This window comes from Passer domesticus, chromosome Z (assembly GCF_036417665.1).
Source record: "Passer domesticus isolate bPasDom1 chromosome Z, bPasDom1.hap1, whole genome shotgun sequence".
Taxonomy (NCBI): Eukaryota; Metazoa; Chordata; class Aves; order Passeriformes; family Passeridae; genus Passer; species Passer domesticus.
Genome location: NC_087512.1, coordinates 36,568,902 through 36,583,759, shown reverse-complemented (window position 1 = coordinate 36,583,759; position 14,858 = coordinate 36,568,902). Strand labels below are relative to the sequence as shown.

At 37.6% G+C, this 14,858-nt stretch overlaps 2 long non-coding RNA genes across 12 annotated transcripts in view; one reads left to right on the top strand and one right to left on the bottom strand.

Annotated features, from left to right (window-relative positions):
• LOC135289995 (uncharacterized) overlaps nt 1-6,205 on the bottom strand; it is a 91,112-nt gene extending 84,907 nt beyond the window's left edge. For 9 of the 10 annotated variants that reach the window (XR_010352745.1, XR_010352746.1, XR_010352744.1 and 6 more), the window contains exons 1-2: nt 5,483-5,646; nt 2,944-3,082 (exon numbers count right to left, since the gene is read on the bottom strand). This is a non-coding gene — a long non-coding RNA (uncharacterized LOC135289995). Of the gene's footprint in view, nt 1-2,943; nt 3,083-5,482; nt 5,647-6,106 lie in introns of those variants that run through there. The other variant, XR_010352754.1, reaches the window with a different exon arrangement.
• On the top strand, nt 5,776-13,520 carry LOC135289996 (uncharacterized). 2 transcript variants are annotated; one of them, XR_010352756.1, is made up of 4 exons: nt 5,776-6,066; nt 7,493-7,696; nt 8,784-8,941; nt 12,945-13,520. It is a non-coding gene; the product is annotated as an uncharacterized LOC135289996 (long non-coding RNA). The 2 variants fall into 2 exon arrangements; XR_010352755.1 differs by lacking the exon at nt 12,945-13,520 and having other exon boundaries at nt 8,784-12,641.
• Nucleotides 13,521-14,858: the final 1,338 nt, after the last annotated feature.

Here is a 14,858-nt window from a genome sequence, read left to right as displayed (position 1 = left end):
TTCCTGTGCCCCTGAGCAAAGAAGAACAAGCCCTAGACTAAAGTTACATAAAAATTTTTAAAAGTTGTATCAATTCCAACAAAGTCAGCCCTTGTCCCTGGGACACATCCATTCACAGATGACAGGAACCATCATTTGTGTGGAGAAATCCAGTTCATCACCAGTCACCTGACATATCTGATTCCTTTTCATTTTTATTGAGGCAAATCAATCTCCTTGGCAAATTGCACTGATTATGACAACAACATCCTCTCTTCTGGCCTATGCCAACAAGAGAGGCCATGCTGCCTGTCACAATCTGTCCTTAAGAATGGGTTTCGTGATGGTTCGTTAATTGATCTCAGAGTGCAAAAAAGCCCAACACAGCAAGGGGGTTTGCAGTAATAATCAAAAAACAAAGGCACCTTTATTGAATGACCACAGCAAAGTGTGTTAGGGGGGATTGAGGAAAAAGGGAAAGAATAAGGAAAAGAGACAGAAGAAGAGAAAGGAAGGTATATAGCTACCAAACGTAGAGAGACTAAGTCCTTAGAAATCTTCCGTCGACGGAGTTTGCCTGGTCACGTCAGGGGAGATCTCAAAGATACTAGTCGACTCTAGCCTCTATTATAGTCCTTTTTTTGGTTGGGGGAAGGGGACAAGTCTTGAAATTGAATCAAATGTAATAAAGAATAGTCTATTGAAGATGGACTACAAATAGTCCATCTTCTCAGCAGTAGGTGAGAACCACTGTCTTCTTGGTCCAATGGTCACACCTGCAAGGAAACACTTCGCTTTGGTCAGCTTGCCTTCTCCATACACGTCCCCCGTGTTAGGGGTTTGAGTCTCAGTCCTTGGGAGGAGGGGGAGCTCCTCCATGTAGGGGGTCTCATGTCTCAGTCTCTGAGGGAGAGGCTTCTCCCCTCTCAGTCTGTCCATCACAGTGGTTGTAAAACAGATGAAGGGTCTTCCATGGGGATCACCAAAAGTTGCCCCAGAAAAGTCCAGCCAAGCCAAGAGGTGGGAAAATTCCAGGGCTATTGTTACGAAATGAGTCCAAGCAAAGAAGGGCAAAGTGCCCCTTCTCCTTGCATTAGGTTTAATGGTGCATTGATAGCAAACACACCTGCAGACAATACAATCTGGCAAGCCAGAAGCTTTGCTCAGGCTTCAGGATCTTGGTGGGCAACCAATTCAAGAAAGACCAGGATTCCAGCTGATTCAGGATCCTTTTTCAGTGGTCCCAGTTTCTGTCCTTGAGGTGGTCATGAGGTAAAATGAGGAGAATTTCAGACCATCTCTCACACTGCCTCAGAAGTATGGGTCAGGAAAAGAGCTTCTTGTGTGAGGTGGTGACTTTCACAGGCAAGTGCTTTTAGTCTGGTTAAGACAAATTATTGAATATTTTATATATACTGACCAAGAATTTGACATCTTTTATAAACAGGTTTAGAAAACATGAACGAAGATCCTACTGAAGGAAAAGCAGTAGAAGATCCATGTCACTGAGACTTAAACCTCACGTGTAATTCCTCTGTCAGCCCAAAGAGACTTGGAGAAACCATTTGAGTATGTTTTTGACTGAAAATCATGATTGAAATTGATTTTTTTTTCCATAGACCCAGTTTGAAAATTCATAAAACCTGTGACATTACAGAATAAATAAGATATTTGCATTAGAAGAGAAAAACTGCATGTGAATAACGATCACTCATGCCTCTACTCAGATGTTTAAAGACTATTGTTCCTCATTGTTTCTAATACTAAGTTTTACAAACAGTGAATTATTTGGGATTGGCAGTTTAAGAGAATTCTAAAATTGGCCTACATGCACTGTCTTAACATCCTGAAGAGCATCCCTAAATTTCTTTCAAAACAAGATGCTGGTAAGCGAACCAGCATATTACTGAACAAGCTTTTAATTTTTAAAGGATCACTGGTGACTTCATATTCACTGTTTTCTTAGTAAAGAGCTAATATTTTTTTGCCGACTGCTGTTTTTTGTTATTGCCCTTACACATCATGGTATTTAGCCTGTTCAACATTCACACAGTAAACAAGCAACTCCTCTGAGTGCCATGAGGTCTTCTCAAGACATTTCATCAAACATTTATTTCCAGTGGAGCCAGCTGATGCAAACGGACACTTACTCACTGTTGATCCTGAAATATATGTTCCAGAAAAAATGTTGGTAGATTGAGTAAAACATCCAGACTTGTAATCTAGCACAGCATATTTTCATTCTCCAGTGTCAGGTCCCCATGGGTCTTTTATTCAATGCAGAATAGTTATTACAGTTTTATACTACATGTGTAATAACTCATGACCTGAGTAATAAGGAACTCATTAAACCCAATTCCTGATTTTCCTTTACACATAGACCTCCCAGCAGTTTAAGCCATACCTAATGAGTCCAAGTATTTTAAGGGATTGTGTTAAAATTATCTACCATTCTTTTGTACGTGAAATCACCCTTTTATTTTTCTCCACTACATTGCTAGCATTACTAGGAAACAATATATTAACCTAATTACATGTTATTTATTAGGCAGCAAGCAAATAAGTCATTCAAAGACAAATCCCTTTAGTTATTCATAGAGCTGCTTTGGATGACAAAGATATAGTAAACCGAGCAATCTTTCATTGTATTTACTGCACACTCTTTGTACTAATGAACAATAACCGGCTTTACTTAAATAATGGCTTCTATTCTGAGTTGTGGTAAATGTTATACAGACCATATTCATCAAAAGCATGGCAAAGCCATGGATGACCTTTATTTCTTTTGCTTGCACTTGAAGAATTTGGGTAGCTGGTGAATAGCGATGATATAAAGGGCTTAATAAACATCATGTAAAATAATTAGTGTCTTTAAAAAAGCAACATGCATAATGTACTAGTGGCAGCTCAGCCCCTGAGAAACAAACAGTGAAGATGTTGGCAATTTATTTTTATAACCCTTACCTTTCAAAGAGCCTATGCATTCTCTCTGCTTTCAGTTTGAGACAGGCTTCCACTGCATTCTTAAGCACGCATTAAATCTGCACCTCAGTGGAAAGAAAACTTCCCATTAACTTCACTCATCACTTGGAATTAATGAAGGCTGTAAAGCAAAAGAAGTAAATTTGAATATGAATTCACAGAAAGAATGAAATACACACACACACAAAAAAGAATAGGGCTTTGGACTTGACTGTTTTAAGTCAGGTTAGGTTTTATGTGCTTTTTGGAGAAGAAACTGGAATCCCTATCTTCTTCCTTTCCCACATAAATCCTATGAGACGAAAACACCCTCTTTTTGCTGCTGACTATTTATACTTCAAAGAAGCTGACTCAGGACAAGACAGTGTAAAAGTTTCCTTGAGTGGCCAGATAGGTTCCCAAGAACAGTGCTCAAATACCGTTTTATGATCCAGATATTAGAGAACATGTTCTCCAACAGACCTGGTAGAATACTCTTCTTGAGCATTGCGTCAGAGCTCTACTTATCTTTAAGTTGCTCCAGGTCTGACCTGACAGAAATATACCAGGAATAGGATAAGGCATTTCATGTGGGACAGGTAAGACACTGCAGTGAAATATGCAGGTGTTTAATGTTACCAAGCTTTGAGAGTCCAAGACAACCACAAGAAAAACATATAAGAAGCTTTGCAAAAAATTGCTGGGGGGAAATTAATGGTTTCCATGTTTGTACAACATCTGTGTAAACACAGAAGATCTACATTTTGAAGTCAACTATACCAATGGCAATTAATAAATGCTCAGGTTCTTTTTTGAAATTAAATAGAGGACAGCATCTGGCATGAATAACATTTGCTGACACAGCTCAAAATAAGGACTATCACCAGTCTGATACCCAGGTTTTGGGGACAGATATTTAAAAGTAACTCACACATTCTTAAATGAGGAATTCTCCAATGTCCATTAGCAAAAGAAAAGTCCAACTAACTCTTTCAATGAGCTCTCATCTAACTTATTAAAGCTGATATTGTTTTTATTTTTAGAGGGGTTAAGAAAAAATAAAAACAAGCTGTTCCTAACACAGCAAAAAGAGTGTCCTGTAAATGTAGTCCAGTAAATTCAGTCTAAAATGTTTATTTCTTATCTTTCTCTTGTCATCTGAGACTTGAATTGAGCAAATCAAATTAATTTATAATAAGCACATGTCTATGTCTAATTTCTTTAGAATTTCTATGTCTAATTACTGTAGAAACATGCATATTTTTATAGAATATAAATAACTATAAAATTATAAAATTGTTAGGGTTAGAAAGGATGTTAAAGACCACATGGTCCCTGTTGTGGACAGGGTTACAACTTACTAGAGCAGTAAGTTACTTAGGTCCCCATACAACCTGGCATTGAACAATTCCAGAAATGGGAATGGGGCAGTGCCTCTGCATTCTCCTGATCCATAGTTACCATTTTACTTGTGTTCTTCTGTGTGGCTGGTCTTCCTGTTATGGCTGATATACATGCAGAAGCCTTTATCTTGTCAAATTAATCTTCAGCCATGCTTTGACCTTTCTCACCCCATCCCTACACAACTTGATTGTGTTCTTATAGTCTTCCCAGATTGCCTTCCAGATTACACAGACTGTGCATTTGCTTCTTATGCTTAAGTCTGACCAGCAGCTCTTGATTCATCCATATCAGTCTCTTGGCATCTTTTACTGTCATCCTACACATGAGATTTGAGAGCATTTGCACTCTATGAAAAGTGTCTTTAAAGTGTGCCACCCAGAGTACCAGCTCTGTTCTGCTTTCCTCTTCCAGAGGGCAGTTTCCCAGAAGACCTTAAAGATTAACTTCTCCTCCTAAAATTCAGGATCCTGGTCCGTATTCCTCAGGTTTACAAACTCTACCCATGCATGATCACTGCAGCTCAGGCTGCCTCTTGATGTCCCCAGCTGGTCTGCTAACCAGCAAATTTATTGATGATACTTACTTGTTGGTGATAATCAGGTCCAGTATAACATCATCCCCAGAGCTATCTATTACCTGCTTCAGGAATTTATCCTCCACGCATTCCAGGAGTCTCCTGGATTGCCTGCAGCTTGCCTCTACATTGTATTTGGTTTACTGCTGTGACAATTATACCAACACTATAGCATGCAGATTGCAAATGGGTAAATTCTCTTTTTAAGGCCCCAAAATCTTGCTTGATGAGACTCTTAAAAGAACTTATGGTTTTTGGTTGTACCCTGAGTTAGATGCAAAGGAAAAATATTGACAAAATATTCTCAAGAGGAAAACAGTAAAAAACTTTACTGACAACCTTCAGAAAATCTGAGAATGTTGGCAAAAGTGTAGAGCAGCGTCCAACCAGCATAAAACATCTCACAAATGATTAACTTTGAACATTCAACTGGAGTTGACAAACTCTAACCCCATCTGATTTTAAGTTATTCAAAACTCCACAAAGAGGGAATTAGAAGAAGAAGAAGCAGAAAGTGAAAGAGAGAAAGACAGAAAAGATGTAGAAAAGAGCAAATATAGCTACCAGTCCTGGTTCTAGTGGTGTTCAGCAGACAGAATCTCCAAGAGGAGGTAGGGTCAGGACGTGTGCTTGCCGCAGGCTTTGGTTTAAATAGCCTTTGGCCTTCCTGGGCCCTTCCCCCAGGTGGGACTGGGCCATCTGGCCCTGCAAGGCCAGCCAGGGCTCCAGGGTGGGCTGGGCACGGCCTCCGGTGGGCCAGGGACTGGCGGCCGCCGCGGGGCCGGGGCCAGGCCCGGGCTGGGCTGTGCGGGCAGGGCCTCGGCTCAGCAGGGCCGGGCCCGGCCTGCCCTGCCCGCGCACACCGCCTGCTCCGGACACCGCACCTGCCGTGCCTCACACTCTGTAACCCAGACTGCACAACTATCCAATTCTATCATCAGAGAGAAAGAAAAGAAAAAGAAAAAGAAAAAGTTGATTAGTATAATGTCACTGATTTTAAAATTTAACACAGAAGTTTGGGCTGACATGCTTTCAGCTTTTTGGTAGTGGGAAATACCTCACAAGTGAAGACCATGCCACCAGAACTGCTGACATAAAGTGCAATTATTCCATACAGTAATCACATTAACATGAAATGCTAGTCATCTGTAAGTAGCCTGTAGTCATCTATATAACTTCTTGTGCCACCTTTAAAGAAGAGCTTGTCTTGACTTTGAAACACTTGCTGTCTCAGTCTGCTAATGTTGCAGAGGCTGTAAGCTTCAGTGCCATGCTTGGAAGACAGTTATTCTCTTCTGAGATTGCAAACATGTAAACAAGATATTCAGTCCAACAGCGTCTAGCTCTATAAGTTAAAGCAATTTTGTTCACCCATAAATTTTAGGGTAGGCTTTCACCTAGGTTAATGGTAATGAATTATGCTATACAAATATATTTGCCTTCATTTATTTGTACTAGTAATTAGGGCCAAAAAAATACCCCCACGCCTCTCTCTTCTGACCCAATAAATATAAAAAATGAGGTGAATTCACTCAGACAGAAAGTGTCAGCTGGACTAACAGTGTGCCAACTAGATGAACTGTACCATGTTCTATGTATTTAACACACATGCTCCATTTCAACAGTGTTATAGTAAAATGTTATCTAAAGTCATGTAATTCCCCATATCTGTTATTGTCCAAATCAGCTTGGAAGTTAGACAGCTGCCATATAAACTGCCATATTTGACACTTTATGTACACAGCAAATGGACCATCATTAGAGGAAAACCTAAAAGCAGTGCAAAGTCTCATTCACCTTTCACCCTGTAGAACTCATCTCAAGAATAAGGATGAGTGCACCCCACAGGACACAAAGGAAGCCTATACCATGATAAATGACACGGAAGAGAGGCCCTTGGTATTCAGCATCATGGATGATTAATGCTTGTGAACACCAAGAGTTACCACTAGGTCCCAAGCACAATGAGGAAAGTGCCTGCATTGTTTCAACATGTGAAAAAGGATATAGCCACATTCAGTTACTGACAGTGCACGAGACACACATACCACCTAAACCTGTGTAAAGCTTTTTAGAGGTGTAAATGCTCAGAAAAAGCATTGCTTATGAGCTAAAGAATATAGTAAATACATCAGTACTGACTTATTTTTTGCTGCTAACATATAAGATAACTGCATCTTCATGTACCCAGTAATTCTCCATTGAAATAGTGAATAAATAACTCTGACAAATGCTGCCATCATGTAATTGGTATAATGAGTTTCAATGGGGCTGAGGTTCTGAGAGTGATTTCTATCTGGAGTAGATTAAGAATAAATCATGGAAGCTATTGCAGATTTAACTCTGACATCACTGAGACAGGAGTCTGACATGATTTTTTGTGGACAGTTATTAGAACAGAACAGCTGAAAATAAGAAATTCCATCAAAGCTTGACCATGAGATGAATAAAACATTGTAGATCAGATGCAAAGCATCTTACAAGCTGCTTTAGAAATAATAAAAGTACAAACTGCCACCTGAAATTAGACCTACAAAAAGTCTTGTTAGTCATTGCTTTCATTTGTTCTGACAGGTTTTAAAGATTGTTCAGAAATAAAGTGTAAGGATAAGCTTGTGCTCTCAGGAACAAGCAGGACAGCTTCTTCTCTCTAGGTTCAGTTCTGCTGTGATACTGTTTGTGCTTGAGGAACTTTGAGCTGAAAAACTGCCATTCTTCTCTTTTTATGGATCCGTTTCCTTGCCGACTGCATTTTTATCCATTTGGCTGGATTGAGAGGCAAGTGCATTTCTGTAGAAGTAATTCAGCAAGTGTTTGATATAATAAGTTCAAGGCTCCTTTTGTCATAAAGTAAGATGTAACAAAAATCCTACAAACATCCTAATTCTGTCCCAAATTAAGCACCACAAACATGGATAATACTTGTGAAATTTACAGAAGATTGTCACCGTTTGCATTATACTTTGTTCTCAGCAAAGGATGGTGAAATTGCTTATTCATTTCAAAAAATAAGCAGTAGATACTATGGTTTACAATGACTTTTTTCCAAAAATAACACTAGGATTCAGAGTTGAGGATGTCTCTTCAGTTTTTTTACCTTAGGCTTACTTTCTTTTCTAGAAGCCTATTTGCTCTCTCTCTATGCTTTTAATAACTTTTTAAACATCCAATACTGACTACAGAAAGTTATGGGGACAGTATAAAGAGATGCTAGGGCATTGTGCTTTTTCTTTTTCTTTTCCTTTTTAATATTAATTCTTCAATTTTTATTTTTATTTTTGTATCCCTTAAAAAAACTGTAAAAATAGATCCTTGTGAAAGAAGGGAGAGGAAGGGAGAGGATAATTGAATGGGAACTGTAGTGTCTGTGACGGTTATATCCCAAAGGGACAGTTCAAAACAAAACACAGACTCATATTTAGTCAACTGCTGGGTCCATGTGACATATGAATGCAAAAACCATTCTGTGGATAAGTTCTTAATCACCCAGGGACAAAGGAGCCCTTATTAGGTGAATGTGGAGATGCAATGGTCTTTAAAACACAAGAGGTTTTATACATCTATAATGTCAATTTTCTGTTATCCTGAATAAACAGTCAGACACCAAAGTTGAGAAAAAGTGTCTCAATAAACAGAAATATGACATAGAACATATATATAAATCAGAGGTAATGACAAGGAGGATGTAAAGGATATAAGAAATTTAGTGACAGCTGGTTGTGGAACACAGATTCCTGAGCTAGTGATCAAACAAACAGATGAGTACACAGGATAGATTGGCTGAACTTGGGTACATTCTCCTTTATATCACTCTGGCTTATATAGAGCCAGCAAAGCATCTTTGACCCACAGCTGACCTTTTCAGATATTTTATCTACAAATGCTGAAAAACTGACTGGAGCAACGAAATGACAAAAGACATGGAAGAAAAAGATGTTAGCAGCAGGTGCATTGACCACTGTGAGTTGCTGATGACCAGTCCATGCACTAAATCAATGCAATCAAGCATCTACATTGAAAAAGGTACATTTACATACCTCAATTTAAGTGTTGTTTCATTAAAGAAAATGAACTTAAAAACCCCACAAAGCTGAAAAATGTATACACAGTATAGAAAGTTTGTTTGACTCTCGTTGTTCCTATAACAATGCTCCTATCTTTTGGTTTTTTAATTTTTCAAGTGTTCTCAAATTCATTTCCTCAGTATCTGCTGCATGAGCTGAGACAGATATTCATAGATATAATAAATCTATAGCCTGACATTATTAGGATGTTTGCAGTAGTACAGTGAAAAAATTGAATGTTACTGTTTGTGTACAGAAGGAAAAATAAAAATACACTGCAAGGATATAAGCCACTACAACTGGGTGAGCAGTGTGAAAGGAAGATGAAATCATACCATTCATGTTGCCAAGGTGGCAATGAACAAACATGTCACTCAGAAGAGCAGTTTCTGAAACTGTCTTTGAACATGCCTTTCTTTTTCCTTGGCTTACTCTACTGCCTCTCCAATACCCGGATGAAAATGGTTCATTGGAAAATAATCACTTGAGTGTGCTGCCTAGTCTGGTGCAGTTGTGAGAAGATGATAAGGAAACACAGAGCTAAAGGATTGACTGGCATTTAGATAGATCTTCTAAGCAGGGAAGAGATAGTAAAGGAGCCTTTTATTGCTGAAAGTCAAAGTTCAACATCTACAGCATTTTTGTTGTTGCATTCTGCCCACCAAGAGGAGCCAGTACATCTGCTGGTTACTCCAGGACCCTGTCCCCACGGTCTCTTCAACAGAAAACTACAAGAAGCTGTAAGTCTGGCAACAATCAGGAAGAGAAGTTCTGAAAATGGGATGAAAATACTTTGGCACTCTGGATTTCTACTGGGAAATTTAGACTACATCCAATTTTTGAAATCACAGAGCTGCAGTCATCTGGGAGGCAACTGATAGAGATGAATGTGTCAGAAGCACAATGATGAAAATATAGAGAGGGTGCCACATAGACAAAGGACAGGACACCAGGAGAGCTTTGTTTTTAAAACATCTTTTGAGGCCCAGAAATAAGGGAACTGTGGAAAGAAAGTGAATGGATCAAGTCCTTAAATATTGCTTTTTAAGGGCTTTAAGCATCTTAAGTATCTACAAAGCTAAGAGATGAGTGAGTACAAATCAAGCACCAAAGCCACCACCAAAGCCACTTTAGAGCAGAAGCATTTTTATTGTCATTCTTATTAATGCTAATTATTGTGAAAAGTAAAGAAAATAAATAACAAAACAACCAAAAAACAATTACTGATTTAAAGCTGGTTTTGGCCAATTGTACCTGTCTTTCTCCACTCACAGTGCTGTAAAAGGGAAAGGATTTATTGGCTAGACCCTTCAAGACCTCTTTCTGTTTCACATGCAGCTTAACTTTGGGGGTAGAAACAGGTCAGGAATAGATAAGCAGGGATAGGCATCAAACTTGGCTTGTTGCTGCTCTCTCTGCCTAGACTCGATGCCTCTCATTCTGATTCTGAGATACTTCAAATTCAGAGGAAAGGTCTTTTCTAATGCAAACTCTTTTCTCTTCCTCCCCTTCTCACTTTTACCTTCACATATTTCTGTGTGATCAATCATTGAGAGAAAATAAGGGCTTTGCATTTTGATCACAAGGACACAAGAAAAAGAAAAGAAACACAGCCCCAGAAGGTTTTATTTTATTTTGCCCCAAATGAAATTCTAAGTTCTTGTGAGACTGTACCTTATGACTTAGTGCTACTTCTTTTACTTGAAGGTAAACTTTATATTGTTGATGTGGGAATACCTGTTACATAGAAAACAGGAAAAAATTGACCCAGAACACAAGAGCAAAATAGCACAAGAACCTTAGAAAGATCAATATGGAAACTGGAAGAAAAAGAAGACCTTGCAATTTGAGACAGAAAACCTCCAGATATCTGTGTTATACAGAGCAAATGCAGCACCATTAGCATAAGAGTGAAAACAAGGCCGCAGAAGTGAAGTCTGCTACAGATCGTTTTAGATATTTGGGAATCCTTGGGATTGACCTGCAATATGAGAAAGTTCACTTTTGTGAAAAATGGAAAGAACTCAGCACTTTCTTCACGTGAGGTTGGAAGGGAAACATAACATTAGAACAGCCAGTACTGTGTTTGTGGCTCTAGATTTGTTTCTATATATTTTATAGTCTTTGCACTTTATATCTCCATCTCCTTGATGCCTTTGATTCTTTAAATCAATGACAAAAAGTTCCAAGAGAGTAAATCTCAAGTAATTTTATAATTCATGTTCATTAAAAGACTTATGACAGAAAAACAGTCTTTATATGATACTCAGCGGAACAAGTTAGACAGGAATTATTGTAAAAGAAATGTTTAATTTCTGTAGTGCTGAATAAACATTACTGTAATGCTTCTCATGTTTTCAGAAGCTGAACTCCCTTTCTCCCTATAATTCTATTCCTGGATGGCTATAATGCAGTAATTTTCAAATATAGCAAATTATATCACAGGTTTTGAAACACGAAATAGTCCAAATGAGACTAGAGATCCAAGGCAGGTTGTCACTGAGGTCAATGTAGACAGTCCTACTCAGCTGTGAATAAAACCCTTGGGAAAGATCACTGTATTAATTTCCATTCCTATTATAGCCTAAGGAAAGAATACAAATCTGCAGAGGAAAAATGCTAAATGTCTTAATCTTTAGGGTTTTCTTATTCCCAGGTATTTTCAAGTACTTTTTTCACAAAATGTCTCTAGCTCTATTTGTTCAGTCTTGGAGGTCACTGATTCTTGGTTTATCTTGGTTTCTCTTGGTTTATCTTGCATAGTTCTTGAACTATGCACAAGAAGCATTAGAGATAGTAGGTGATTAGGGAGATACTGAGTTTGTTCATCAATTCAGTTTTCTCAGATTCACATAGCTCTGCACAAACATGATTCTGAGATTCATGGCAGACAATTTAGCAGAGTATCATTGCAGGCTCTTCATATACTGTTCCTCCCTTCCTGCCACACTGAGTACTCTCTGAAGAACTCACAGAGTATTTGTTCTACACAAGGCTCAATATCATTCCCAGACAGCCTTTACAGAGCTACAGCTACAGGCCACCCATCTTGTTTCAAGTGCTTTTCCTGAAGATTTGGGGTTCAAAAGTTTTGAACTGATTAAAGATCTCTCTGTGGTGGTTTGTTTTTTGTGGGTGTTTTTCAGTTTGTTGTGGTGGTTTTATTTTTTTTTTTAATAAGTGCACCAAAGAAGCAAATATCTTTTGTTCAAAGAAATGTTAATATTTTTGATATTTGTTTTTTTACCAGCAACTGTCAGAACAGTGCCATTTTATCTGATCCTTAAAAAGCCAGGCTGAGTACTGCCAAATAAGAATGATCAGGAAAAATATTCAATATGACAATGGAGAGAGAATAAGGGTGAACATGACTGCTTTATGGTATAAAGCTGTCAGCAAAGGACTGCCAGTAAAAATATGTTCCTCTTTTAAAGGCTTTTCAAATTTTGGAGATTACGCAGAGAGAAGTATGGGAGTAAAGGCTCCTAGCTAGTTTTGGAAAGTTCAGTCAAATGGATGAATGGATCACTGGGATGCCCCGGCTATTATGCAGCAGTATGGTACAAACTATATGGGAGGAAACATTTATCTTGCCAGTGGCTGAATTCGACATAGAAATATGTCCAGTTCTTTGTACTGCACTAATTTAGCCTACTTCTACTTCTACTACTTTGAAATAATAGTGCTAAAATCATTGAAATTGCACCTTGCTTTGCCTCTTATAAATTAATTTATTTGTTTAATTGTGAATCAGGAAAAGTTTGCTTCCTGAAAGAAACCATCTTTTCTCTCTCTACATATATGATATAATAGAAGTTCAAATACACAATCCTTTAGCTTTTTGAGGAATAGGTGAATATAAAATTTGGATTTATTCAATGTGATTCACTTGGCAAAAACAAGGCAGTAATGAAGTGTAAATATGAACATTCCTAAGGTAGGTTTTTTTTTTTTTCCTATAGATTACCAAGATATGGGCAACCTGAACCACACAAAAGTTAAAATAAAGACTACTCAGATACCTGACTTGAAGTGAAACCCAAGGCAGTTTAAGGCAGTTACCTACCTTCTCAATTACATCACCACAGATTCTCACAGCAGAGCTAAAAACACCAGGATCTTGTGAAAAACTCATCTAATCTAGCTTCCAAACTCTCTTTTCTAATCCATTCTAATCTAAACTTTAGTCTTTAGATGACCAAATCTGCCAGCCATAAAATTAACAAAACAGGAAATTAACAAAAAAATACCTTTTTGTCACCTGTCTGATGTACAAACATAATTTTGTATATGAATTAAAATTGCATAGTCAAGGAAATATTAAAGGCTTGTGATTTATAGACTAGTTTTCTTGTAATACAAGATGGAAGCACTAAAATTATACCAGATATAGTAGGAATACTAAAAGTTAAAAATCATAAAGATAAAAAATTCATTTTAAAGATTATTATGACATAATGTACACACATAATGTTCAAAGGTCATCTCTATATGTCTATAATAAATGTCTATATATAAAACACAAATAATTCAGCTTGGCCTCAGGAGACACGAGGATTAAAATCAGTTAATACAATGATTTGTTGTTGCTGTTGTTTTGCACAAAGCAATAAATATGCTACCTTGCTGGATCTTTGGACTAGGGGTTTTTTTACATCTTTAAAGGTAGTTTAAATCAATCACCTTGTGTGTGTATCATTGTATCACCTGTAGCAAAGTTCTTCCACATCAGCACTTTATGGACTACTAAAATAAGTTGCACAATATTTTGCAGTGTAAACCATTCCCAGACATTCTGGCAGTCAGGTGCCCAGCAAAAAGCTCTTGAACATGAACAGAAAGGATGAAGTAAAAATCCCCCAAGCCAACAGCAAATAAAGGTGGATATATTCAGATAACTATATTATCTTTTCTAGAGAAATCACTGATTAAATAATAACTGAGCTTAAGAACTGAGTCAAAAGTCATAGCTGAAATTGTTCTGGATTGTTTCTAAGAAAGGAGCATTTCACATTCTTATGGAAAGAACATGAACAAAATGAGGGAAACACTTTCAAACTTGGGGATATTACACATTTGAATTCCAAAGAAGACACTGATCAGTATTAGCAATGAGATTTCATTTGCAGATCTCATGTAAAATTAATTTTCTTAATTCTCTTAGTTCCTGTCTACATACACAGATTTTTTTTCTCATTATCTACTTTATTACCATATTTGAATTCTCCTGTTCAGTGTCTGGGAAGAAAATATGAGGGATAGGCATTTTACTATGACTCAAAGAAAAATGCACTGTCAAATTTCAAACCACTGGTCCCACAAAGTGAAGAAGAGTTCCCTTTAAAAATGTTAGCATGTCACAAAAAAGAGGACAAAGTATTAACTGTTCCATTGAATAATCAATTTGAGTGGAATTACTGCTAAAGCTATGTAGTTATGTTGAGATATACTATTTAAAGTGCTTCTTATGCAATGAGATTTTCCATTCAAAATTCGGTTTGACACATTCTCCTAATAGCATATTTAGAAGACACAGAAGCAATAATGCCATCAGCAGTGACCCATTAGCTCCACATCAACAAGCAAATTCAGCAGAGTCACTCCTACTAAATGCACCTGAGTCCTTCCACTGAAGTATCAGGAAATGTCTGACTGCTTAGCTAGCAAGATTTAACAAGATTACAGCCCAAGAAAGTGTGGCTACAGGCTGTTGTCACATTCACTCTAACTCATATTCATAGTGTCTTGTGATCTATCTCTAGGTTCATTACATGCATAGCAAAAAAACCCCAACACACAGATTTTATTTTTCTGCCAGCTTTATAGCTAAACAAGAAGAACCAGGATCTTAGGAATTTATGCCACTACTTCATCAG